The sequence below is a fragment of the Aquarana catesbeiana genome, linkage group LG07 (genome assembly GCF_042186555.1).
Source record: "Aquarana catesbeiana isolate 2022-GZ linkage group LG07, ASM4218655v1, whole genome shotgun sequence".
Taxonomy (NCBI): Eukaryota; Metazoa; Chordata; class Amphibia; order Anura; family Ranidae; genus Aquarana; species Aquarana catesbeiana.
The window spans coordinates 319550500-319577680 of NC_133330.1; the positions used below are offsets into that span (position 1 = coordinate 319550500).

Here is a 27181-nt window from a genome sequence, read left to right on the forward strand (position 1 = left end):
ACTTGCAGGTCGCCTCACCGACTGCCCGGATTATTATTTTTTTCTTTCCCAGCTGTGAGAACTCTCTGCACTTATTAGAAAGAATCCTGACATGCTGTTTTGAAGATCGGGAAGAGAAAAAGATCGCGATTTAGATTCTTAATGATTAATCGTGCAGCTCTTGTATACGCTATATTATTATTATTTTTTTTATTTGCTATTTTTTCCCCACAAAAGTGGACTTACCCTTTAAACAAGACTGTAAGCAGCCGGGTGATATTTTTTTAACCTTTTTTTTATTATTTTATTGCAAAAAAGGCATTGCATTGCATACTGAGGGGAGGCTAGAACCCCCCCCCCCCCCCATCAGATTTTTATTACCATCTGTGTCTCCATAGGAGATAAATGTTTATTTCTGTCCCCACCAGAGAGATATTCCATCACTTCCTGTCCTGGTGACTACTCGGTCCTGGGACACAAAGTAAGGGGACATTTCTTCAGTAGGGCCACATACAGTACATTTTCTGTATTCAACAACATAATATGCGCTGTGGTACTAATTTTAATGCCCCTTCCAACGTACTAGTGTATTGCATTAGCAAAAAAGGGTTATGTGCTTTTTATAAGGGTGGCGTGATGGAAGTACATTCATTTTGAATAGGCTGCCTTAACACAAAACACGTTAACACACCACAAACAAGTAAATGCGTTAAGAAAAAAAAAAAACTTCCTACCTGCACCTTGCGTTTTTCACACGCATACGTTGTGCATCAATTGTGTAGTTTTATGGTGTCATTCGTTGCCCTGTAGACAGAGCCTATAGTAGAGTCAATCTTTTCCCATAAATAGAGCTTTTTTTTTTTTTTGTGATATTTGAGTATTTGATCACCTCTGCATTTTTTTTTTTGCGCTATAAACAAAAAAAGACAGACAATTTAGAATTTTTTTTTTTTTTAACTTTCTGCTATAAAACATATCCAATAAAATTGAATTCCATCATCTATTTAGGTCAATTTGTATTCTGCTACATGTTTTTGGTAAAAAAAAAAAAAAAAAATCCCAATATGTGTATATTGATTGGTTTGCGCAAAAGTTGTAGCGTCTACAAACTCTGGGATATTTTTATTTATTTATTTATTTATTTATTTTACTAGTAATGGCGGCGATCAGCAACTTATAGCAGGACTGTGATATTGCTGCGTACATTCGGACACTAACTGACACTTTTGACACTTTTTTGGGGACCAGTGATCAGTGTTAATTTCGTCGACTAAAACATTTTAGTCGACTAAATGATTATTATTTTAGTCAACTAAAATACGACTAAAACTAAAATGCCATTTTAGTCAAAAGACTAAGACTAAAAATAAATTAAAAATTTGACTTCAAAATTAACACTGGTCTGTAGTGCATGTTCATACCTCAATACCATAATATATAACATATTAGATTTTTCACTCCAGCCGTATATAATGAGTTTGGAAATTGTAGAGTAATGTTAACTAATGCATTACAATTTATTTACACCTACCGTATATACTCGAGTATAAGCCGACCCGAATATAAGCCAAGGCACCTAATTTACCACAAAAAACTGGGAAAACTTATTGACTCGAGTATAAGCCAAGGGTGTGAAATGCTCAGCTACTGTAAGTGGAAAAGAGGGTCAACAATGCCCATTTGCAGCCTCACTGTGCCCATTTGCAGCCTCACTGTGCCCATTTGCAGCCTCACTGTGCCCATTTGCAGCCATAGGTCCCCCGAACTTCAAACTCGGTAGTTAAGGGTTCCTAGATGCCCCCTAGCTGCAGCCAAAATTTGGGGTCTCTGGACCCAAAGGGTCCCAAAATGACATTGCTGCAGATGGACACAGTTGACCGATTTGGGGCCCCGTATCTTGGGGGCCACTTAGTGCTAGGAACCCCAAATTTGGTGTGCAAACCCAGTGGAACTAGCACTACAACATATCCAAAGCTGGGGTTCCTAGCACTAAGTGGCCCCGAGATACGGGGCCCCAAATCCAGTTCGGAAAATGTCAAGCACTTTTCTGCAGCAGAGAATGACATTTTATGAACCGACTTTGGGGCCCCGTATCTCAGGGCCACTTGGTGCTAGGAACCCCAGCTTTGAACATGTTGTAGTGTTAGCTCCACTGGGTTTGCACACCAAATGTGGGGTTCCTAGCACCAAGTGGTCCCGAGATACGGGGCTCCAAATTCAGTTCGGAAAATGTCAAGCACTTCTGCAGCAGAGAATGACATTTTCCGAACCGATTTTGGGGCCCCGTATCTCGGGGCCACTTGGTGCTAGGAACCTCAGCTTTGGATATGTTGTAGTGCTAGTTCCTCTGGGTTTGCACACCTAGCACCAAGTAGTCCCGAGATACGGGGCTCCAAAGTCGGTTCGGAAAATGTCATTCTTTGCTTGACTCGAGTATAAGTCGAGGGGGGCACTTTCAGCACAATAAAATGTGCTGAAAAACTCGGCTTATACTCGAGTATATACGGTATTCGATTTTAGATGACTAAAATTAGTTTTAGTCGACTAAAATGTACTGGAGATTTAGTCGACTAAATATGAGTAAAACTAAAACAATTGCCGAAGACTAAAATGGGACTTAAACTAAAATGCCATTTTAGTCCTAAGACTAAGACTAAAGCTAAATCGAAATTTACTGCTAAAATTAACACTGCCAGTGACACTAATACAGTGATCAGTGCTAAAAATGTGCACTGCCACTGTAACAAATGACACTGGCAGGGAAGGCGCTAACATTGGGGGCGATCAAAGGGTTAACTGTGTGCCTGACCAGTGTTTTCTGAAAATGTGGGAGGTGTTTTTACTGGGAGAAGACATGGATCCTAGTCCCGGCTTAGCAGAGACACAGGGTCCATACCTTCCCTCCTGTCAGTAATACTCCATATTCCCATCGCACACGCTCCTGGTATAAGCTCTCAAGGTTTGGGTGCTGCAGCAACAACCAGCTGGATACTGGTTCAAGTCACAACGTAGATATTTGCCGGCACACCACGGATCGGCACAAAGTGGCGTCCAAACGGGTAGTTTATTGCATGATCACAACACAAGAAAGGTTTGCATCTTGTGTTATGATCACGCAATAAACTACTCGTTTGGACGCCACTTTGTGCTGATCCATGGTGTGCCGGCAAATATCTATGTTGTTGCCTACTGTCAGGACGGCAGTCTGCCTTGTTTACATAGGCAGATTGTAGTTCTGTCACTGTGGCTGATGATCGGCAGGTGGCGGCGGACATTGAGTCTGCGCTACTCGCTGATCAGTTCCCGCCCACTACCTGGAAATGCAGCATCTCATATACACTATATTGTCAAAAGTATTGGGACACCTACTACAAGACTCTGGTCCGGCCGCACCTGGAGTATGCTGTCCAGTTCTGGGCACCAGTACTCAGGAAGGATGTACTGGAAATGGAGCGAGTACAAAGAAGGGCAACAAAGCTAATAAAGGGTCTGGAGGATCTTAGTTATGAGGAAAGGTTGTGAGCACTGAACTTATTCTCTCTGGAGAAGAGACGCTTGAGAGGGGATATGATTTCAATTTACAAATACTGTACTGGTGACCCCACAATAGGGATAAAACTTTTTCGCAGAAGAGAGTTTAATAAGACTCGGGGCCACTCATTACAATTAGAAGAAAAGAGGTTTAACCTTAAACTACGTAGAGGGTTCTTTACTGTAAGAGCGGTAAGGATGTGGAATTCCCTTCCACAGGCGGTGGTCTCAGCGGGGAGCATTGATAGCTTCAAGAAACTATTAGATAATCACCTGAATGACCGCAACATACAGGGATATGTAAGGTAATACTGACACATAATCACACACATAGGTTGGACTTGATGGACGTGTGTCTTTTTTCAACCTCACCTACTATGTAACTATGTAACCTGCCTTTACACGCACATGTGAACTTTAATGGCATCCCAGTCTTAGTCCGTAGGGTTCAATATTGAGTTGGCCCACCCTTTGCAGCTATAACAGCTTCAACTCTTCTGGGAAGGCTGCCCACAAGGTTTAGGAGTGTGTCTATGGGAATGTTTGACCATTCTTCCAGAAGCACCTTTGTGAGATCAGGCACTGATGCTTCACAAGAAGGCCTGGCTTGCAGTCTCCGCTCTAATTCATCCCAAAGGTGTTCCCAAAGGTCCATAAAGACATGGATGAGCGAGTTTGGGGTGGGGGAACTTTACTGGCCTGCACAGAGTCCTGACCTCAACCTGATAGAACACCTTTGGGATGAATTAGAGCTGAAACTGCGAGCCAGACCTTCTCGTCCAACATCAGTGCCCGACCTCACAAATGCACTTCTGGAAGAATGGTCAAACATTCCCATAGACACACTCCTAAACCTTGTGGAAAGCCTTCCCAGAAGAGTTGAAGCTGTTATAGCTGTAAAGGGTGAGCCAACTCAATATTGAACCCTACGGACTTATGCCCCGTACACACGGTCGGATTTTCCAACAACAAATGTTGGATGTGGGCTTGTTGTCGGAAAGTCTGACCGTGTGTATGCTCCATCGGACATTTGTTGTCGGACTTTCCGATCATGTGTACACAAGTCCGTTGGACAAAAGGCCAATGCCCTTTGGACAGAAATCCACAGAAAAGTTTGTTTGAAGTCCAATCGTGTGTACGGGGCTTAAGACTGGGAGCAGGGGCGGATCCAGGGGGGGGGGCAACAGGGCAATTGCCCCCCCCCGAAATAATAGCACACTCTGAATGTTATTGTATCCTGGCTGCCGCTCCGCTGCCGGCCCGAGTCTCTCTCTCACATGTGCCGATCAGCGGCGCCGAGAGAGAGACTCGCGTGTGGTACGGGCGGCGGCGGTCACTGTCTGACACTGAAGGAAGGAGGTGGGTGGAGCCTCTTCCCTGCACTCGTTGCTAGACGCCAGGCGGCCCTGGCGTTAGCAACGAGTGACGTCAGTCACACTGCAGTGTGTGAGTGAGTCACGGCGTCACGTCGGAGGTCGGACTCGAGTCTCTCAGAGCCGACCTACCCGGTCCCGACGTGACGCCGGTGACAGCGTGACACAGCCTGAAGTGGCGCCTCCTTACAATAATACAGCAGACAGCAGTAACTTACTAACTAACAAGTATGAGTGCACTGCACAGCACAGCACACGTATATGTAGTTGACATGTGCAGGGGGGGATTCTATATTAATGGGGGTTCTACACTGAGGGGGGATTCTATATTAATGGGGGTTCTGCACTGAGGGGGGTTCTATACTAATGGGGGCTCTGCACTGAGGGGGGATTCTATATTAATGGGGGTTCTGCACTGAGGGGGGATTCTATATTAATGGGGGTTCTGCACTGAGGGAGGATTCTATATTAATGGGGGTTCTGCACTGAGGGGGGTTCTATACTAATGGGGGCTCTGCACTGAGGGGGGATTCTATACTAATGGGGGCTCTGTACTGAGGGGGGATTCTATACTAATGGGGGCTCTGTACTGAGGGGGGATTCTATACTAATGGGGATTACAACATCTCTCTGCTGCCTGTCTCTGGGACACAAGAGACCACCTTAGCAGGTGGCAAGTGACAATCTTCATCTGGTGACAGGCGACGTGGCAAGAGACAATCCGCAACATGTGGCAGGCGACGTGGCAAGTGACAATCTGCATCTGGTGACAGGTGACGTGGCAAGTGACACACTCGGGGCTCCCACTGATTCTGCATTATGGTGAGTTAAACTATTTAATTTTTTACAACAATGTAATAATAGTAATAATGCGCTTCAATCATCCTGACACCATAACAACCATGGTGCTGTGATGATTGAAGCGCCAACACCAGCCATTTCCCCGATAGATGTACCCCAAAAAAATATATTTTCTGGCAGTGCCCCTCCCGAGACTAGACTCTGGATCCGCCCCTGACTGGGAGGCCATTAAAGTTCATGTGCGTGTAAAGGCAGGCGTCCCAATACTTGTGACAATATAATCTATATAAGGCCTCATACACAATATAGTGTATATAAAGGCCCATACACACGATCTGACTTTTTGATAACAAACATGCAAATGACCTGTTTTAAGGAAAAAATCCGACCGTGTGTACGCTCCATTGGACAAACTTTTTCGGTTTTCATTGGACAAATGTTGGCTGTGCAAACAGACGAACTTTCCTGCAACAAAAGTCCTACGTCGGCTAGTCCGATCGTGTGTACACAAAACCATCGGACTTTAGCCCAAAGTACAAACACGCATGCTCAGAACCAATGCAAAAGATCAGACAACAATACGGAAGTTGACCAAAGGGTGTCGATAAAAAGAGCTGAAAAACCACGTGATTTGGTGAAAGTTGGCTGAAAAAGTCCTGCTGTGTGTATGCATACCAAGTTCACGGCCAACGCCCTTTGGACAGAAATCCACGGAAAAGTTTGTTTGCAGTCTGATCGTGTGTACGAGGCTTAAGACTGGGATGCCATTAAAGTTCAGGTGCGTGTAAAAGCAGGCGTCCCAATACTTTTGACAATATAATCTATATAAAGCCTCATACACACGATCAGACTTTGTACAAACTTTCCCGTGGATTTTTGTACAAAGGGCGTTGGCCGTAAACGAATTAAGCATACACACAACAGGACTTTTTCGGCAACAAACACGAACGTAGTGACGTTTCAACGTACTGACGACACTTCAAAAAGAGGACGTTCAATTCCCCGGCGCCACCCTTTGGTCAGCTTCTGTATTGTCTGATCTTTTGCATTGGTTCTGAGCATGCGTGTTTGTAGTTTGTACAAAAGTCCGATGGTTTTTTGTACACACAATCGGACTTTGCTCCATCGGACTTTTGTTGCCGGAAAGTTTGTCCGTTCGCACAGCTAACAAAAGTCCGATGAAAACCGAAAAAGTTTGTCCGATGGAGCGTACACACGGTCTGATGTTGCCTTAAAACAGCTAATTTGCATGTTTGTTGTTAAAAAGTCCGATCGTGTGTACGGGCCTTAACCGGTTCCCGACCGCCGCATGTAGATATACGTCGACAGAATGGCACGGCTGCACAAATGGGCGTACTTGTAAGTCCCTTTGAATTTGCCACCGTGCCACCCGCCATGAGCTCCGTGAGTAGGATCGCGGGTCCCGCGGACTTGATGTCCGCAGAGATACCCGCGAACGTCTTACGGAGAGGAAGAACGGGGAAATGCTAATGTAAACAAGCATTTCCCCGTTCTACCTAGTGACAGGACACTGATCACAGCTCCCTGTAATCGGGAGCGGTGATCAGTGATGTGTCACACACATTCTCTCCCACCACAACGATGAGTGAATTTGAGGTTTTTAAAGATATCAATTTGTTTCTGAGGAAACTAATTTTTAGGTACTGGCACGCAAAGAGGGATATTCAAGATACAGACATGGACCAGCTAGACAAACAAGAACGTGATTCTCTTGAGGCCCTGATCGCCCTTCTTGATGAAAATCAAGAATGGAACTCAGAAGGGGAAATCACCCAGTCATCACGTAGCTGCCCTCGTCCACCCCAATTGACGATTAAATCTCAAAAAATGCCCCCCCGTCCAAACATAGACATATTCAGTTCTTTTTGGAACAGGTAAAAAGGGATCTTGCGGGTGTCAACTGGGAGTATAAAGGATATGATAATCTCAGTCGTGAAGAGAGAAGGGCCCTACGGGAATTAGAGAACGCAAAAGATATTGTCATCAAAGCAAGTGACAAGGGAGGTAATACGGTCCTTATGTCCCATACCCTATATGAGGAACAAACCATGCGTCTCCTCCGTGATGAGTCCACATATTTACGGCTACACCAGAATCCATTTCCTCAAATGGTTTCAGATTTAAACTTTAAACTTGAACTAGCCCTTGAGGCAGGTCTAATTATCAAAAAAGAATGCGAATACCTCAGTGTCAGTGAATTCAACATCCCCACTTTATACACCATCCCCAAACTACATAAGTCCATCACCGACCCCCCGGGAAGACCGATAGTGTCAGCTGTGAAGGGTCCCCTTGAAAGGGTCGGGAAGTATGTGGACTTACTGATTAAAGAACTCGTACATGAACTACCATCGTATGTTCAGGACACACGAGATGTTTTGGGGCATCTGGCAGATATATCGCTACCTAAGGGCATGTTACTGGTCGGAATCGATGTAGAGTCGCTATACACATCGATTCCGCACAGATGGGGACTAGCAGCGACACAATTCTTTTTGGATAAAAAATACCCATTATTAGCTGGGCAAAACGAATTTATCATTGAACTTTTGTTATTTATGTTAGAAAATAACTACTTCCAATTTCTTGGGACATATTACAAACAAATTAGAGGCACATCGATGGGTGCCCCATGGGCCCCATCATACGCATGCCTGCATCTGGGCTTTTGGGAATCTGAATGTGTGTACCCCTCGTCGATGTACCTCAGCCACTGTCGCCTGTGGCTGAGGTACATCGATGATGTTATTATGATCTGGGATGGCCTGCCATCTGAATTGACACAATTCATAGAGGAACTTAATGACAATGATCGTAACATCAAGTTAACATATACATATGACGCCAATGAACTGTCGTTTTTGGACCTCACTGTGTTTGTAAAGGATGATAAGATACATACAAAAACCTTTCGAAAAGACACAGCGGCAAATACTTTGCTGCTGGCGTCTAGCCATCATCCCACATCCCTAAAACGGGGTATCCCCGTGGGACAGTTCCTCCGCGCAAGAAGGAACTGCTCAGAGGAAGGGGATTTCCATAGAGAAATGTATGATTTACATGGGAGATTTCGCGACAGGGGCTATTCGCACACATGTATTAGACGTGCTAAAAAAAGAGCACTGCAGACAAATAGATCGTCCCTGTTGATGAACTCCACCAAAGAAAAGAGAAAAACCTCAGATCACCCTCCCCTAAGAATTATTACCAAATTTGGTACCCAGTGGGACCAAATTAAAGAAATTTTGGGCCGTCATTGGCATATCCTGTCTGAGGCTCCCATCTTGGGAAGACTTGTCAGCCAAAAACCCCTGCTCACTGCTCGTAGAGCAACCAATCTGAGGGACCGTTTGGTGCATTCTGAGTATACCCGCCCTAAAAAACGCAGCTGGCTTACTGACCTTCCACCCTTGAGAGGTATGTACAGTTGTGGCAGATGCCCTGTGTGTAGGTATGTGGACAGGACGGATGTGTTCGCCAGTTCTGACAATAAAAGACGGTTTAGAATCAACAGTTTCATTAACTGTACAACCACACGGGTAATTTACATGTTGACTTGCCCGTGTGGCCTTATTTATGTTGGTAAAACCAAAAGAGAACTAAAAATCAGGACTGGCGAACACATCCAGAGTATCCTCAACAAGGATGATGACCGGCCCCTGTCATTGCATTTCCTAGAAAAACATGAGGGCAAACCAGATGGCCTTAAGGTCAAGGGTATATACAGACTTAACTTACCCCATAGACGTGGAGATTTCGATAAGATCCTATATCAGAAGGAGAAGATGTGGATCTTCTATTTAAACAGTATGCAGCCTTCTGGGTTAAATAATGAATTCAATTTGTCCCCTTTTTTGGAACAATGATTCAATAGGAAATAATCTAATTGCTCTTGTCCGAAGCCTGATTGGCTTGGGGATCCACATCTTCTCCTGACTGTTGACCGATAATAATTTTTAAGAAAAATAGATTGTATGCAATTTGATCTATAATTATATCCTTGACTACCACATGGATGATAATACCTAGTGTGTGAGATGCAATTTATAAGAAATAGTCATTTGCGATTTTATCTCATTTCAGTTCATGTTAATCAACAGGTTATATACTAACTGAGTAGATTAAAGCTGTAATGTCTTTCACTATGGACATTCATATTTAAAATAATAACCTGCACAATATACTTTATTGTTGCCCTATGTGGGGATAGGGACACTGGAATGTTCAAACGTAACTGCACTTTTAGACCATTTGGAATCACTCTATATTTAGTCATTATGTGCGACTTTACCAGCAATAATATCCCTATCTCATGTAGTGATGACAATACACAGGATGTAGCTGTAATTCATTTTATTCAGAATCAAAGCTTGCTGCGTTTTTTACTTTTATTGTTCCATTTTTTGTCTGTCTACTATGTGGCCGTGAACTAACTGCGGGGATATTTACCTTTTGACTGATGATTTATTTATCTATTATTTTTTGTATGTGAGATGCAATTTAATTTAATTGGAACAATAGACTGTTCCCTCTCACCCTTATATGATATTATCATCATAATCCCACTGTTGTTTAACACACGGCCACTTATGCACAGGCTTGATCAACAATGCAGCACTTTCTGATCGTGGGTCCTGTGTATTAATAGTAACTGTTTGACAAGCCCTTTCTTATCTTATGATATATGGTGGGAGATGTAATATTCAAATCTGATCACATACACAAGCCGATCAGATTGAATCCCTATATATCCATTACCATTAATGGTTTGTCTGTATAGATGTGTGTATGAGTGTGTTTGGCACATTTTGGTGATTGTAATTAAGGTCAGGCCAGGGTATTCAGGTGCTGATTATAAGGAAAAGGAAATGGAACATTAGCCACAAGGCTATTTAAACACTCAGCTACTGATACCACACTAGCTCTGAGGAAGCTTGGAAACAAGCGAAAGCGCTCAGCATCTGACTTATGTGCAGGTGGCACACAGACTTTCACACATCAACAAGGACATTCCCGAAATTGGATGTGAACATTTTAACTGTCTCAACCTGATCTTGGACATCAGACGGAGCCTTTGTGGTGAACATTGACTCTGAGTGTTCCCTATGACTGCTTAATCTACTAGGTATGAAATGTCAGTATGTTTGAACCTTGTGACTCACCGCACATCTTGCTGGAGGATACCTGGAAGTAACAGCTTACGTCTACAATAAACATATACGCCGCATGAACGTGTCTTTTACCCACATGAGTGCGGTTATCAGCAGCCCTTGACTTTACTGAAGACGTCAGACGGTGAGCTAAAAATGTACCCTTACATATAGGAGGCACTTTATCTATGGCTATCCTCCGTCTATCTTCAATGCTACACATGTGAGGCTGCTCCCTCTCCACCATTCCTCCCCCTCCCCCCCTTGGAGTTGCAGTCGTTCACTAATCAATCAGGACGCTCTTTCCCCCCCTTTCTCCTTGTCGGTTGACACACATATATGCCTAATCAGCTATTGGCTCACATCTGTATGGGACCCTTGTTTTTCACCAGCACTTGCACTTTATCCTAGAAGGACCGAATGTCTATTATTCATGAAGCCATCTCCTTGCTCTGGAATCCCATGAAAATTGTACAGACCCGGGTCTTCAGTGACATTAATTTGATGAGTGGGAGTGCATGAAATTTTGATGTATGTGTAATGTCTGTGGTGGCCACCAGCACACAATAGGACTTTCTTTGCCCTATTTTTAAATATACATGGTTAGTGGATTATGTTTCTATTTAGTAAATTGACACAATAAAGTTTTTTCAGGTTCACAACAGTTTGTTCTTGAGCGGACCATCTTTTTTAGGAGGCCTCCTCTTGCCCCCTTTTCTTTTTTCTCATATATATCTTTATGGTCCATTGAACAACTATCTGATAGCCTGTTAGCTACACACCATTGAGTTAATTGACAAATGATTTGGGTAACCTTAGGGGTATAATTAATTTGATTAATTGCTTCATTGGGTGGTAAATCCCCCTTTCCCCCATCCGTCTTCCCCTGAACCTATTCTTGGATGAATTAAGGTGTCCTCTCCTCTTTTTTCTGGATGTGTCACACACGTAGCCCCTCCCCCCCACAGTTAGAATCACTCCCTAGGACACACTTAACCCCTACAGCGCCACCTAGTGTTAACCCCTTCACTGCCAGTCACATTCACACAGTAATCAATGCATTTTTAATCGCACTGATCGCTGTATGAATGTGAATGGTCCCAAAAATGTGTCAAAATTGTCCGACATAATGTCACAGTCACGATAAAAATCATTGATCGCCCACATTACTAGTAAAAAAAAAAAAAAAAATTTATAAAAATGCCATAAATCTATCCAGTATTTGTGGACGCTATAACTTTTACGCAAACCAATCAATTAAAGCTTATTGCGATTTTTTTTTTTTTTTTACCAAAAATATGTAGAAGAATACGTATCGGCCTAAACTGAGGGAAAAAAAAAGTTTTTTTATATATTTTTTGGGATGTTTATTATAGCAAAATGTAAAAAATAATGCGTCTTTTTCAAAACTGTCGCTCTTTTTTTGTTTATAGCGCAAAAAATAAAAACCGCAAAGGTGATCAAACACCACCAAAAGAAAGCTCTATTTGTGGGGAAAAAAAAAAGGATGTCAGTTTTGTTTGGGAGCCACGTCGCACAACCGCGCAATTGTCAGTTAAAGCGACGCAGTGCCGAATCGCAAAAAGTGCTCTGGTCTTTGGCCAGCCAAATGGTCCGGGGGTGATGTGGTTAAGTGATCCTGCGCACAGCGGCCACCCTGTAGCAGTAAGAGCCCTTGCACACTGGGGCGGGGGCGGCGTCGGCGGTAAAACCCCGCTATTAATAGCGGGGTTTTACCGTCGTTATGCGGCCGCTAGCGGGGCGGTTTTACCCCCCGCTAGCGGCCGAGAAAGGGTTAAAAACCACCGCAAAGCGCCTCTGCAGAGGCGCATTGCCGGCGGTATAGCCGCGCCGTCCCATTGATTTCAATGGGCAGGAGCGGTAAAGGAGCGGTATACACACCACTCCTTCACCACTCCGAAGATGCTGCTAGCAGGACTTTTATTACCGTCCTGCCAGCGCATCGCTCCAGTGTGCAAGCCCTCGGGGCTTTCACACAGGAATACATGCAGCGGCACTTTCAGGGCGGTTTGCAGGCGCTATTATTAGCGCAATAGCGCCTGCAAACCGCCCCAGTGTGCAAGGGCTCTTAAACTTCTATAGGGAGGTCGGCAAGTGGTTACCACCCTGACTGTAGGTTACGGAAGATAGACGCACACACCCGTTTAGTGGTAAATGCACTCAGGTTGGAATAGAAGGCGATTTTGGCGATCTTCTGGAGGTTGTAGAGTGAAATCTTTACGGACCCGAGTTCTTCGGAAAGTCATCGGTAGCGGAAAAAAGTGATGAATAGACTGTTTTACAGGAGCAACATGTGCAGCACAGAGGGGACTTATGGCTTGAAAGAAAGTCCTATATATCAGAGGAAAGATCGAGCAGATTAAATATTCAGAGCGTAATCTAATTTTATTTCACCGTCATAAATTGTATTAGCTATTGCATTAGGGTTTATTAGGCGGATGCTGATTTATGAAGGATAATTTGTATACTCTTTACTTTCCCTCTTGGTAAAAGCGGTTTGACTATCCACTTAGAATAATTCCCTCATTTCACATGAAGCATCTTCTGTACTTATATGGTGCATTCATTAACTACAGAAGGCTCCTCTCAATTTCTACAAATTATACGCCTTAAAAAAAAAAAAAAAAAACATAATTACCAAATGATGCTCAATATGTATTTAAAAAAAAAAAAAAAAAAAACATCCTTTAGACAGTACGCTGTAAAAACATTTTGTTGGGGAAATTGTGGAAATAAACAAGCATGACATGAGCGGCTGCTTTTTTTTTCCACTTCAGTAATTCTGTCTAAAATAAAGTTTAGAGGCGATAAGTAATGTTAATGCTTTTTTGTTAATTAAATTTATTTAAGAAAAACTGTGAAAAAGCTTCTACAATTGCTTAAAGGGGCAATCCACCGAATTTACCAGCTTCTGTAAAGATCTGGACACTTTTCTGCTTCCCCCTCCTCAATATCTTTATGGCCCTAAAAGTGATTGTAAACGATCACCTTGTAAAACAAGCCATTGAGTTTAACCACTTAAGGACTGGAAGATTTGCCCCCTTAATGACCAGGCCATTTTTTCGCGATACGGCACTGCGTCGCTTTAACTGACAATTATTGCCTCATTCAAAGTCCCGCCCTTTGTTCTTTTTTCAGATTTTTTTAGACTTTTTTAACTGACAATTGCGCGGTCGTGCGACGTTGTACCCAAACAAAATTGATGTCCTTTTTTCCCCACAAATAGAGCTTTCTTTTGGTGGTATTTGATCACCTCTACGGTTTTTATTTTTTGCGCTATAAACAAAAAAGAGCGACAATTTTGAAAAAAAATTTTTTTTACTTTTTTGCTATAATACATATCTAAAAAAATAAATAAATAAAGTCTTCATCAGTTTAGGCCAATATGTATTCTACATATTTTTGGTTACAAAAAAATCGCAATAAGCGTATATTGGTTGGTTTGCGCAAAAGTTATAGCGTCTACAAAATAGGGGATAGATTTCTTGCATTTTTATTATTATTATTATTTTTTTTTTTACTAGTAATGGCGGTGATTAGCGATTTTTAGCGGGACTGCGACATTGTGGCGGACAGATTGGACACTTTTTTGGGACCAGTGAATTTATACAGCGATCAGTGCTATAAAAATGCATTGATTATTGTATAAATGACGCTGGCAGGGAAGGGGTTAACACTAGTGGTGATCAAAGGGTTCCCTGGGAGGTGTTTCTAAAGCCTCGTACACACGATCGGATTTTCCGCAGACAGAACCTCAGACTATTGTCTGAAGGCGTGTGCCTGGATTTTGTCTTGCATACAAACAGCAAGGAATTGTCGACCAACAAACAAGAACGTAGTGACGTAGTACGTGGTTTTTCAGCTCTTTAGCGCCACCCTTTGGGCTCCTTCTGCTAATTTCATGTTAGTAGAAGTTTGAGTGTTGATTCGTGCTTTTCATTTTGCGCTTTTCATTTTGCGCTTTTCAGTTCGTTTCTGAACGGCCGTTCGTCAACCAGCCATGTTGAGGAATCGGAGGAGATAACGTGTTATTTATTATTGGCCTTGGAGTTATTGCTTTCACCCAAGTCCAGTCCAGGAACAGGAGGAAGAGGATTTCTTGGACCAAAAATTGGTTGCTTTATTAATGGTGACCAATTATGTCATATGCCTTTGCTGCGGGAGCTCCAGGAGAATAATCCGGATGATTTTTGGAATTATCTCCGGATAACGGACCCCTGCTTTCACCAACTCTTGGCATTGTTGACCCCCTATATTAAGAAGCAGGACACATGCGTGAGGCTTTTATTTTATTTTTTGGTTGAATAATAATGATTTGATTTGGTATATTTTCTATATTTTTGGATGCATAGAATGCACTTTTTGGTTAACTTCTATTGGCAGAGAGCATGTCTAATTTTATTTGTTTTCTTTTTTTAATGCACAATAAGGTAATAAGCCTAGGCTTATGACATCACGTACAGCTCTCTCTCTCACTCTCTTGGGAGTTTGCCAGGAAGGGAGGAGGGATGAGCCATAAGCGAGGGAGAATTATGCAGCATATTTGGCAAGTGTAAGAGAGTGTAACAGACACTCTCAGCTTAGACATGCAAATTAGTTGGATGGAAGCTTCAGAATGGCAAAGATGTTTTTATTATAAATGATGTGAGCAGACTGCAGTTTCTCTTGAAGTTCAGGCAGATGGTAGACATTCCTAATTAGATTGCAGTTATTCCTTCAAGCATCTACAGTATGTTTAGGTTTGCCACCTGTCCGGGATTCACCCGGACACTTTGGAATCATGCATCCGGGTTTCAGACTGCCTGAAACCCGGACACATTATTCAGACTGGACTATGGCTTCCCAGCAGGGTTGCTGGCTGCAGTTGTCTAAGCTGAGAGTGTCTGTCACTAAGGTAAATCAGGGTTCTCAGAGCACCCCTTACATCAGAGCACCCCTTTACACCAGAGGCCACAGTGTTCCCCCTTACATCAGAGTCTTCTTCGTACATCAGTGTTTCCCCTTAGATCAGGGTTCCCAGAGCATCCCTTATGTTAGAGGCCCCAGAGTTCTCCCTTACATCGGAGTCTGCAGAGTCCCCCCTTACAGTGAATAGGAACTCTGTGGATTCAGATGTAAAAGGGGAACTCTGTGGACTCTGGTGTAAAGGGGGACTCTTCTTATTAACTTCATATGATTAGAAATGTTTTTTAATAGCAAAATATATGTATAGTTTATACAACAACAAAAATTGCTGTGCGCCGCTAAAGTGTTCGGGTTTGGCTTGAAGAAAAGGTGACCCCTAAGTATGTTGCTGGTTTAAAATATAAAGACACTATAGATCCTGCAGATGTGGAGACTTTTGGCCCCACAAGCCAATCAGGCTTTGCTATATTCTGACAATGAGGAATAGGAAGAGAGGGTAGAGTAAGCAGAAGGAAGACCTCATCAGTATGCAGCTTCTCCTCCATTGTCCAATCAGCCGGTCTCAATGCAAATCTCACACAACAAGCGGCGGGGAGCTCTCTCTGTAGATGTTTGCTGCAGATTAGCCTTTGCTGTGTACTGGGAATAATTGTTGTATATTGAATTATGCGTTTCATTTATGTTGTGGCGCTCTATACATGCGGGGTCATTTTGCACGCTACGCTCATTAACTGAGACTTGTATTGCGAGTGACTTGCAGCTGACCTCCTCTGTAACGGAACGATTGTTTATTGCTTGTGCCTGTTGTTGTATGGTGGGCACATCATCTCCAATTTGGTGCAGCAGCTGCTTTCATGTTCTTTAGGATTTTATTTTATTTACACAAAGTCATGTTCACATCGCTTACTGACCCGTCCTCTGATGCCGGCCTGGCAAGCTGTCAAGTATAATGGATGGAATGGCTATACTATGTATAGGAGAGGATTATAGGCTATAGGCAGGATGAAAGGGGGGCGGTAACACCTGGCAAGCTGCCCCCCGACAAGGAAAAGTGTACAGAGCGGAATGTTCATCAGGAGGACCTGACTGCGCTTCACTATTCATATGTTGTCTTCGGAACACGGCTACTTGTATTAATGATTCTACATCACCGAGCAAGAAGGTCCACATGTATCAATGGGGAACCTGAGCCTGGGACAATGCACACAACCACCATCAAAGTCTCCCCCATCATAACAGAGCCCCCCCTTTACATCCAAAGTCCCCCCCATCATATCAGAGCCCCCCCTTTACATCCAAAATCCCCCCCATCATATCAGAGCACCCGCTTCACATCCAAAGTCCCCCCATCATATCAGACCCCCCCCACGTCACAATCTCTCCTTCACACCAGAAGACCCCTCTTCATATCAGAGGTTCCCCCATCACATCAAAGGCCCCTGTTCACATCAGCAGGTCCCCTTCACATCTAAAGTCCCCCCATCATATCAGAGCCCACCCCCCTTTCACATTCAAAGTCCTTCTTTCACTTTAGAGGCTCCTCTTCTCTCCTTCACATCAGAGTCCATCATTCACATCAGGCTCCCCTTCACATCCAAAGCCCCCCATGATATCGGAGTCCTCCCCTCACATCCAAAGTCCCCCCACATCACATCAGAGCCCCTCCTTTAAATCCAAAATCCCCCCCCCCCATCATATCAGAGCACCCCCTTCACAGCCAAAGTCCCCCACATCACATCAGAGCCCCCCTCTCTTCAAATCAGAGTCTCCTCTTCACATCAAAAGCCCCTTCTTCACAACAGAGGTTCCTCCACCGCATCAGAGCTCCTCTTCACATGAGAAGCCCCTTCTTTACAACAGAGGTTCCTCCATCACATCAGAACCCTCTCTTAAGATAATCTCTCATTTACATCAGAGCTACACATCAGAAGTTCCCCCATCACATCAGAGCTCCCCCTTCACATGAGAGGTTCCTCTGTCACATCAGAGCCCCTCGTCACATTGGAGTCTCTCCTTTACATTAGAAGCCCCTACTTCACAAAAGAGGTTCCCCCATAACATCGGAACCCTCTCTTAAGATAAGAATCTCTCCTTTACATCAGAGCTCCCTCTTCACATCAGAGGTTCCCCCCATCTTATCAAAGTCCCTCTTCACATCAGAATCTCCCCTTCACATTAGAAGCCCCCTGTTCACATCAGATGTTCCCCTATCACATCAGAGGTTTCCCCATCACAGCAGAATCTCTCCTTCACATCAGAACTTCTCCTTCACATCAGAATCTCCCCTTCACATTAGAAGCCCCCTGTTCACATCAGATGTTCCCCTATCACATCAGAGGTTTCCCCATCACAGCAGAATCTCTCCTTCACATCAGAACTTCTCCTTCACATCAGAGCCTCCTTTTCACATCAGAAACTCTTCTTCACATTAGAGCCTCTTCTTCACATCAGAACCTCTCCTTCACATCAGAACCTCTCCTTCACATCAGAGGTTCCCCTATTACATCAGAGCCTGTCCTTCACATCATTGGCTGCTCAGCAGTGTGGCAATGGGCATGGTGTGTAAGAGGTCTGGAGAAGGTGGATTTCCCCAGAGGAAAGATGTGGGGTCTAATAGACCCTATATACCTCCATAAAGAGGAGCTATCATGGCCCATGCTATCACAAGGGACAAAATAAATAACAAAAAAATGTAAAGTGCCTCTGCCCCACCCCCGCCCCCCCCGGCCATGCGCAAAAGGTGAACTTATACATCAGTCCCATACACATATGTAAACATTGACAGTACAAGGCATGTGAGGTATCACCACAAATGTCACAACAAGGGCAATAATTCCAGCACCAGACCTCCTTTACAACTCCAAACTGGTAACCTGTAAAGCCTTTTAAATCTCCCCATATGGAGCCATTCCAGGAGCGTACACAATTTTAATGCATGACATGTTAGGTATCTATTTACTCGGCATAACCTCATCTTTTTTATTTTACAAAAGTGGGTATTCTATTGTGTTTTTTGTGCAGTAACATTCATTAAAGTGTATTAAAAAAAAAAAAAAAAAAAAAAATGTTGAGCTTGAAAAGCCACTATACAAATATTAAATGACATAAAAAATTACAACTAACATTATTTTCTCCTGGGCCTTTGCTTTTAGAAAATATATAATGTTTGGGGGTTCTAGGTAATTATCTAGTAAAAAAAAAAATGCATATTTTACATGTATGTGAGAAGTGTCAGAATTAGCTTGGGTAGCGAGTGGTTAACATAAGAATGTATAGAAATGTAATAATATCAATTCCAGCTAGACAACTAAGGTATTTGCTCTATTACTGCTAGTTACTGAACTCAACAAGCATATTATGCTCTACCTAACAGCCTTCCACGATGTCAAATTACGTCACCCCAGACTTTTAGATATGTGGATGCCCTCCTTGTTTGGCCTATATAGTCCGATTCCCCCCTTTTTTTTCTTTTTGTATATGTGGCTGACTCAACCATAAGCACAATATTTAATTGTTTTTAACTGTTACTATGCATATATGGTGTATGGATTTTTAATTGTAAAAAAAAAAAAAGCTTTTCTTTTTTTTTTTTTGTATAATAAAACTTTATGCTTTTAGATATTTTGATGCACTCGTAGTTTGGCTTATATAGCTAGATCCCCCCCCCTTTTTTTTTCTGCTTAATCTAAGCAGCAGAGGTGTTTTTGGCAAATATCCAAATGTGCGATTCCTCATTATTTCCAGTGGACAGCCATTCATTAGTAATAATGGGATTCGCCTAGACCACAGGAACCGGCAAGCAATAGAACATATTCTACCTAATAAAAATGCATGATTTTTTTTTTTTTTTATCCGAAAGATTTTCTTTTTCTAAATTTGCATTGGGTTCTGCTATTGTGTTGAGTTTAGAAGCAAATTGTACTTCACAGAGCTCTTCCTTCATACCTAGCAGCAATACGTAGATCGAACGTTCCCAATACAGATGTAAAATGAAAACTAAAAGTGTGAAACGCGTCTCGGAATACAACAAAGGTCATTCATCCGGCTCGTTTCTGTTTTCCCGAACTGTATCATTTTTTTCCCGTGCTCTGCATTTACGTTTGTTTGTATCAGACAGGGAATTTAGCACCAGACAGAAAAGCCTGTCTCGCTTCTCCCAACACTTCAGAAAATATGTTGCAGCTCAGAACTTGCTGAGCTGGAGAACGGAGCAACGTGATTTAATTTGGCCGCACATTCCTGTAATTTTCGGGAAAGATTACAGCTGCAAATCACACCGTCCCCGCCTGTTCTGTTCCCTCCATCTTAAACCTTCTGCTAGAAGTGACATCCAGTGCGGCAGGAAGGTGGATTGGGACCATGAATTAAAGAGAGAGTGCATCCACTTCAACAAACTCAACAGATCTCGGGGGCCGCCGAGGCCGCCGAGCCAAGAGGACGGTTAACATGTTTCACGGCTGACTAAGCCGCATCAAATGAGTTGTGAAAATGCAGGATGAGTGGATTGATTAAATGTATCATCCTGTGCAGTGTAGCAGCAGAAAGCAAACATCGGAGCTCATGCAAGATTAGGCTTTAGTAAATAGAACTCTTCCATAGTTCGGGAATCAGGCTCTGCCTTGCGGGACCGGTTTTCTTGTAAATGTAGACTTCCGATAAGTGTTCTTCTAAAATGGGCCCCATGATATGATGTGGACATGTGCATGACAAAAAAAAATTGTTTTGTTTCGATTCATTAATCTAGTTATTTCGTTTCGTTAAATTCGGTTGATTCGTTCAATTTGTATTCAGAAATTCGTATTCAGAATTTTTAGAATTTTCTTTGAATTTACCGTTTTTTTTTTCTATTCAAAACTTTTGAATCAGTCGACTTGAAAACTTTAGATTTATTTTATTTTTTTTCTATTCCAATGTGGCAAAGTGAACAAACAAAAGAAAAATCTTTATTAACCTCCCTGGCGGTATGATTATTTCGGATTTTAGGTGCTGAAAGCGGTACCATTATTTTGCATGGAAATTTGGCGTTTTATATTGTAGGTCTGTAAATCTTAACAATAACACACTTAAATCTGTCCAAACCAGAGTCTAGTAGATATCCCGGGTATGATAAAGTTTGAAACACAAAAACATAAATTATAATATAATAAATAAAAATAAATAATTAAAAAAAATTAAAAAAAATAGTAATAAAATAAATTTCCCCACAATTCACTATCGCTCAATTCTGCAAGTGTTCTAATTTATTATAGCTGTTTTCTAGCTGGTCTAAAGCCACTTTTGACGTAAAGGGACACTTTTTGGTTACTATGGACAATCTCCAGTTTCCAGGCAGAAAGAACAGTGTATATCATGTAAAACTGCATGCAGGGCATTGGACAAAGCACTGGGGACAAAAGGGATGTGAAATAATTTCATACAGTACTGTAATCTGTAAGATTACAGTACTGTATGTGTTATGATTTTGACAGTTTTTTGAATTTGCCGCCAGGCTCCGCCCCCGTGCGTCGCGCCGCTCGCAGGGAACGGAGCCTGGCACGGAGAGGCTTCGGAGGAGGACGGAGCCCTCGGACACTGCGGGGGACATCGCAGGATCCCGGGGACAAGGTAAGTAACGCCGCCCCAGGATCCTGCAATGCGATCCCGAGTGTGGCTCGGGGTTACCGCTAATGGTACTGAATTTTAACCCCGAGCCACACTCGGGAAAACCGCCAGGGAGGTTAAAGTGGTTGTAAACCCTTATGCCCCGTACACACGGTCGGACTTTGTTCAGACATTCCGACAACAAAATCCTAGGATTTTTTCCGACGGATGTTGGCTCAAACTTGTCTTGCATACACACGGTCACACAAAGTTGGAAAATCCGATCGTTCTGAACGTGGTGATGTAAAACACGTACGTCGGGACTATAAATGGGGCAGTGGCCAATAGCTTTCATCTCTTTATTTATTCTGAGCATGCGTGGCACTTTGTCCGTTGGATTTGTGTACACATGATCGGAATTTCCGACAACGGATTTTGTTGTCGGAAAATTTTATAGCCTGCTCTCAAACTCAAACTGTGTTTCGGAAAATCCGATGGAAAATGTGTGATGGAGCCTACACACGGTCGGAATTTCCGACAACAAGGTCCTATCACACATTTTCCGTCGGAAAATCCGATCGTGTGTACGGGGCATATCAGACAACTTTTACCTACAGGTAAGCCTAGATTAAGGTTTACCTGTAGGTGCAAGAAATATCTCCTAAACCTACACGGTTTAGGAGATATTTGCAAAAGACAGGCACCGATGTCTACGGCTCATGCACCGTAGAGAATGGCGCGCAGGCGCACTGAGCGTGCCGTTTCTAACGCCGATGATGCCGTTCATGGCATGCGCGCGGGAGTGATGTAATTGCGGCTCCGGCGAATCACAGTGCCGGAGCCGCGATACCCGGAAGGAAGATGGACGCTTCGTGGAAGAGGGGACAGCGGTGACATCGCTCCTGTGTCAGGTAAGTGACACATAATGGGCTACTATGCGATGCATAGCAGCCCGTTATGCTTTACCTTTGCAGGGAAACAAAGAGGAAGTAAAAAACATCAGGGTTTACTTCCTCTTTAAATGATTACAATGACTCTTTAACCAACTGCTTACTGGGCACTGAAACCCCATTCCTGCCAAGACCAATTTTCAGCTTTCAGCGTTGTCACACTTTGAATGACAATTGCGCAGTCATGCGACACTGTACCCATATGATATTTTTATCATTTTTTTTACTCACAAATAGAGCTTTCTTTTGTTGGTATTTAATCACAGCTGGGTTTTTATTTTTTGTAAAAAAAAAAACAAATAAAGACCGAAAATTTCTAAGAAAAAAAAAAAAATCGAAACCGTTTTATATTTTGTTATAAAATTTAGCAAACAGGTAATTTTTCTCCTTTATTGATGTACGCTGATGAGGCTGCACTGATGGGCACTGATTGGCTGTCCAGATGAGCACCGACAAGGCAGCACTGATGGACACTGATAGGTGACACTGGTGTGCACTGATGAGGTGGCATTAGTGCATCATTCATACAAACTGCACTTGCAAAGTGCACAGTCCATTTTCCTTTAATAAATCAACCCCAAAGTGCTCTTAATTGAGACACACACACACTATTGAGGGACATGCTTTGTTCATATTTCATGTTGGAGGTTTACAACCACTTATATTTAGTTTTATTACAGGTACCTTTATAGCACCACCAATTAACACAGCTCTTTACATATATATACATTCACATCAGTCCATGCCCTCAAAGAGCTTACAATCTAATGCCGCGTACACACGACCGGACTTTACGGCAGACTTTGTCCGGCGGACTTTCCGACGGACTTTCCGAATGAACGGACTTGCCTACACACGATCAACCAAAGTCCGACGGATTTGTACGTGATGATGTACAACCGGACTAAAACAAGGAAGTTCATAGCCAGTAGCCAATAGCTGCCCTAGCGTCGGTTTTTGTCCATCGGACTAGCATACAGACGAGCGGACTTTTCGACCGGACTCGAGTCCGTCGGACAGATTTGAAACATGTTTCAAATCTAAGTCCGTCAAACTTTTGAGAAAAAAAAGTCTGCTGGAGTACACACACGATCGAATTGTCCGACGGACTCCGGTATGCCTGACCAAATATGCCGGAAAGTCCGCTCGTGTGTACGCGGCATAAGGTCCCTAACTCTAATTTATACATACAAATACTAGGGCCAATGTAGACAGGATCCAATTATCCCACCAGCATGTCTTTGGAGTGTGGGAGGAAACCCACACATGCAAACTCCAGGTAGATGGTGTCGTGGTCAGGATTCGTAACCAGCAACCCCAGTGCTACCAGGTGGAAGTGCTAACCACTACACCACTGTGCTGCCCACTTCAACCTCGTTGCACTGACTGCCTGGTGGGCATTCAGTGGGAAATGCTTTTTTTTTTTTTTGGGGGGGGGGGGGGGCGCAAGCACAACACCATTATCCCATCGTTTTTAAGATCAAAGATACAACTATGTTGGTGTCCCTTGTTAATTTTACATTGTATTTTTTAAAATGTAACTGCCTACTCCCAAACTGTCATTTGAAGTAAAACACATAGCCAAGTATTATTCTCCACATTTTTTTATTGTGCATTAAAAAAAGAAAACAAATAAAATTAGACATGATATCTGCCAATAGATCTTACCCAAAAAGTGCATTTTATGCATCCAAAAATATAGAAAATACACCAAATCAAATCATTATTATTCAACCAAAAAATAATGTCAAAGCAATAACTCCAAGGCCAATAATAAATAACACGTTATCTCCTCCGATTCGGCAACATGTCTGGTTGATGAACGGCTGCTCAGAAACGAACTGAAAAGCATTAAATGAAAAGCGCAAATCAACATTCACCAAACTTCTACTAACACTAAATTAGCAGAAGGAGCCAAAAGGGTGGCGCTAAAGAGCTGAAAAATCACGCAGTACATCACTACGTTCGTAATGGTTGGCCAACATTTTTGTGACCATGTGTATGCAAGACAAGTTTGAGCCAACACCCTTCGGACAAAATTCCATGGTTTTGTTGGCCAACAATCCGATCGTGTGTACGAGGCATAAGGCTTTAGTATTACTTTACCTTTAAAAGTTTGCCTATACCTATTTGTGCTCAAATACCAGTTTTCACCAGCAGGTGGTGATAAAAAAAGTAATGTCAGAACCAAAGTGGGGAGGGGGGTGCTTCAATGAGTAGGGATCCTGCAAACAAAAATTGGGTTTCCAGTAATTACCTAAAAATACCCAGGGTATGTTTGAAATCTTGTGATCATAGCACAAATCGATTGTAAGCTCCTTGGAGCTGTGCAAGAACTGATGTGAAATAATTCTCTGGAAATTTTGCAAATCAAAATCAGCACTGTTATGCCCCGTACACACGGTCGGACTTTGTTCGGACATTCCGACAACAAAATCCTAGGATTTTTTCCGACGGATGTTGGCTCAAACTTGTTTTGCCTACACACGGTCGCACAAAGTTGTCGGAATTTCCGATCGCCAACAACGCGGTGACGTACACCACGTACGACGAGACTAGAAAAGGCCGGTTCAGAACCAAGCACGGCACCCTTTGGGCTCCTTTTGCTAATCTCGTGTTAGTAAAAGTTTGGTGAGAGACAATTCGCGCTTTTTCAGACTCGTGGCTTTCAGATCGTTTTCTGACGTTCAGTTTGTGCTTGTGGGTTTGTATCTGCTCTTCAGTGCGTGCAGTCAGTTCGTATCGGAGTTTTCTGTGTGATCTTGCCTGCTCGTTGCTGTTTTTCAGGTCGCTCTTCACAGGCCTTGCTGTTCTTCAGTGCATTCTGTTACTTCGTTCTGAGCAGCCGACCGTTTTCTAGCCATGTTTCGTATGCGTACTCCTCGTAGAGTTCGTGCTGTGCGGGGGCTTGGTGTTGGGGTCCTGACCTTGACACAAGTCCAGTCCATGAACAGGGTGGGGAGGAGTTCATGGACCAAGAATTGGTTGCTTCAGCGTGACCAGTTCTGTCACATGCCTTTGCTCCGTGAGATCCGTGAGAATAATCCTGATGATTTCAGGAACTTTCTCAGGATGACGGACCCCGTGTTTCACCGTTTGTTGGCTTCGCTGACCCCTTATATCAGCAGGCAGGATACCTGCATGAGGCAAGCCATCACTCCGGAGCAGAGGTTGGTCGCTACCTTGCGGTATTTGGCCACAGGGAGAAGTCTGCAGGACTTGAAGTTCTCGACAGGCATCTCCCCCCAGGCTCTGGGGATCATTATCCCAGAGACCTGTTCTGCCATCATCCAGGTCCTGCAGAAGGAGTATATGAAGGTAAGATTTTTATCCTTTTATATCCCATTTTATTGTATTGAATGTTTGATAATATCTTGTATTTCTTTCCTCATTCCCTAATTACCATGATTGTAATATGCTGTGAATGTCCGCTTTGTTCTCATGTATACTTGATTTTTAGGTAATTATTATTTTATGTCCTTCATACATATTTGCCCTTCAATAACCTCCCCAGCATGGTGTCTCCTGCCCTATATTCACCTCATGTAGTCACTTAACAATGTATTTTATCAGCTCCATAGTAGTGCTTTACCCCAAACACCCCCTAAAATGTTTGGAAATGTTATTTTTGATTTAAATTCAGGCAGAGTGCCAGAGGCTTTTTTTTGTGGTGTCCCCAAATTTTTTTTAACCCTCCCCCCCCCAACTGCTAAGTCAGCTGATCCCAATTCTCTATCTATCCTCAATCATCTATCTGCTGACTTTGCCAAACCCATACACACTATACCCACCTCTTTACTGGTCAGATTTAGGGATGAATTCCCCAAAGCATGTAGTGCAAGGGCCTGCCTGTATACTTTCCAATGGTACTGTTTAAAGTTTTTGTATCCTATTATTATCTTGATAGGTAATAGCAGAATGTTCAAATGTCCTCAAATGTGTACAGTGTGTATTTATATCTTTGTATTATGACACTTCTTACCTGTCCAGTGGTCTGCTAATAGTGTAACTAAGGAGGGGCTGTTCCAAGTAATACCCTGTATTTAGGCATTCATCTCTCAATGAAGTGAAGAGGGTTACCTGTCCAAGAGTTCCCCCCCCCTATAATGTTAGAAATGGCCCATGAGAGGGGGGGAGGGGGAATATGATAGGTGTACCTTATACTTTGGCCTTGTTAAATTCCCCTTAGTAAATGCTATCTGGAGGTTGCCCCATAATGTTTGTGTCTAATCTGCTTGCCATGTTTCTGTGAAAAAATAGTAAGGTTTATTTTTTTTTCCTCAACAGTTTCCTTCAACGCCACAGGAATGGCAGACTGTGGCCTCCCACTTTGCCCAGCGGTGGGACTTTCCTAACTGCGGAGGGGCAATTGATGGGAAACACGTCCACATCGTCCCACCACCCAACTCGGGGTCGTACTATTATAATTACAAGGGGTTTAATAGTATAGTGATGTTGGCGGTGGTGTCGGCTAATTACGAGTTCTTGTATGTGGACGTGGGGAAGAATGGCCGGATGTCCGATGGTGGAGTGATCGCCCAGACGGAGTTCTACAGGCGTCTCCAGAATGGCAGCTTGGACTTGCCACCTCCAGAGGACAATGTTGAAGGTCTCCCATTTGTGTTTGTTGCTGATGAAGCATTTGCGCTGGGGGACCACCTGATGCGGCCATTCCCGATGAGGACCCTCACCCCGGAACAGAGGGTTTTTAATTACCGGCTGGCCAGAGCCCGAAGAGTGGTGGAGAACACATTTGGAATCCTGGCCAGCCGGTTCCGATTATTTCTGACACCCATCCATATGGCGGAGTATAAACTGAACCATATAATACTTGCCTGCTGTGTTCTCCATAATTTTTTAAGAAAACATT

The 27181-nt window shown here is 43.1% G+C and overlaps 1 protein-coding gene across 5 annotated transcripts in view; it reads left to right on the plus strand.

The window, feature by feature from the left end:
* Window positions 1–27181, plus strand: part of NEGR1 (neuronal growth regulator 1) — an 839131-nt gene that overhangs the window by 476293 nt on the left and 335657 nt on the right. The window lies entirely within an intron of this gene.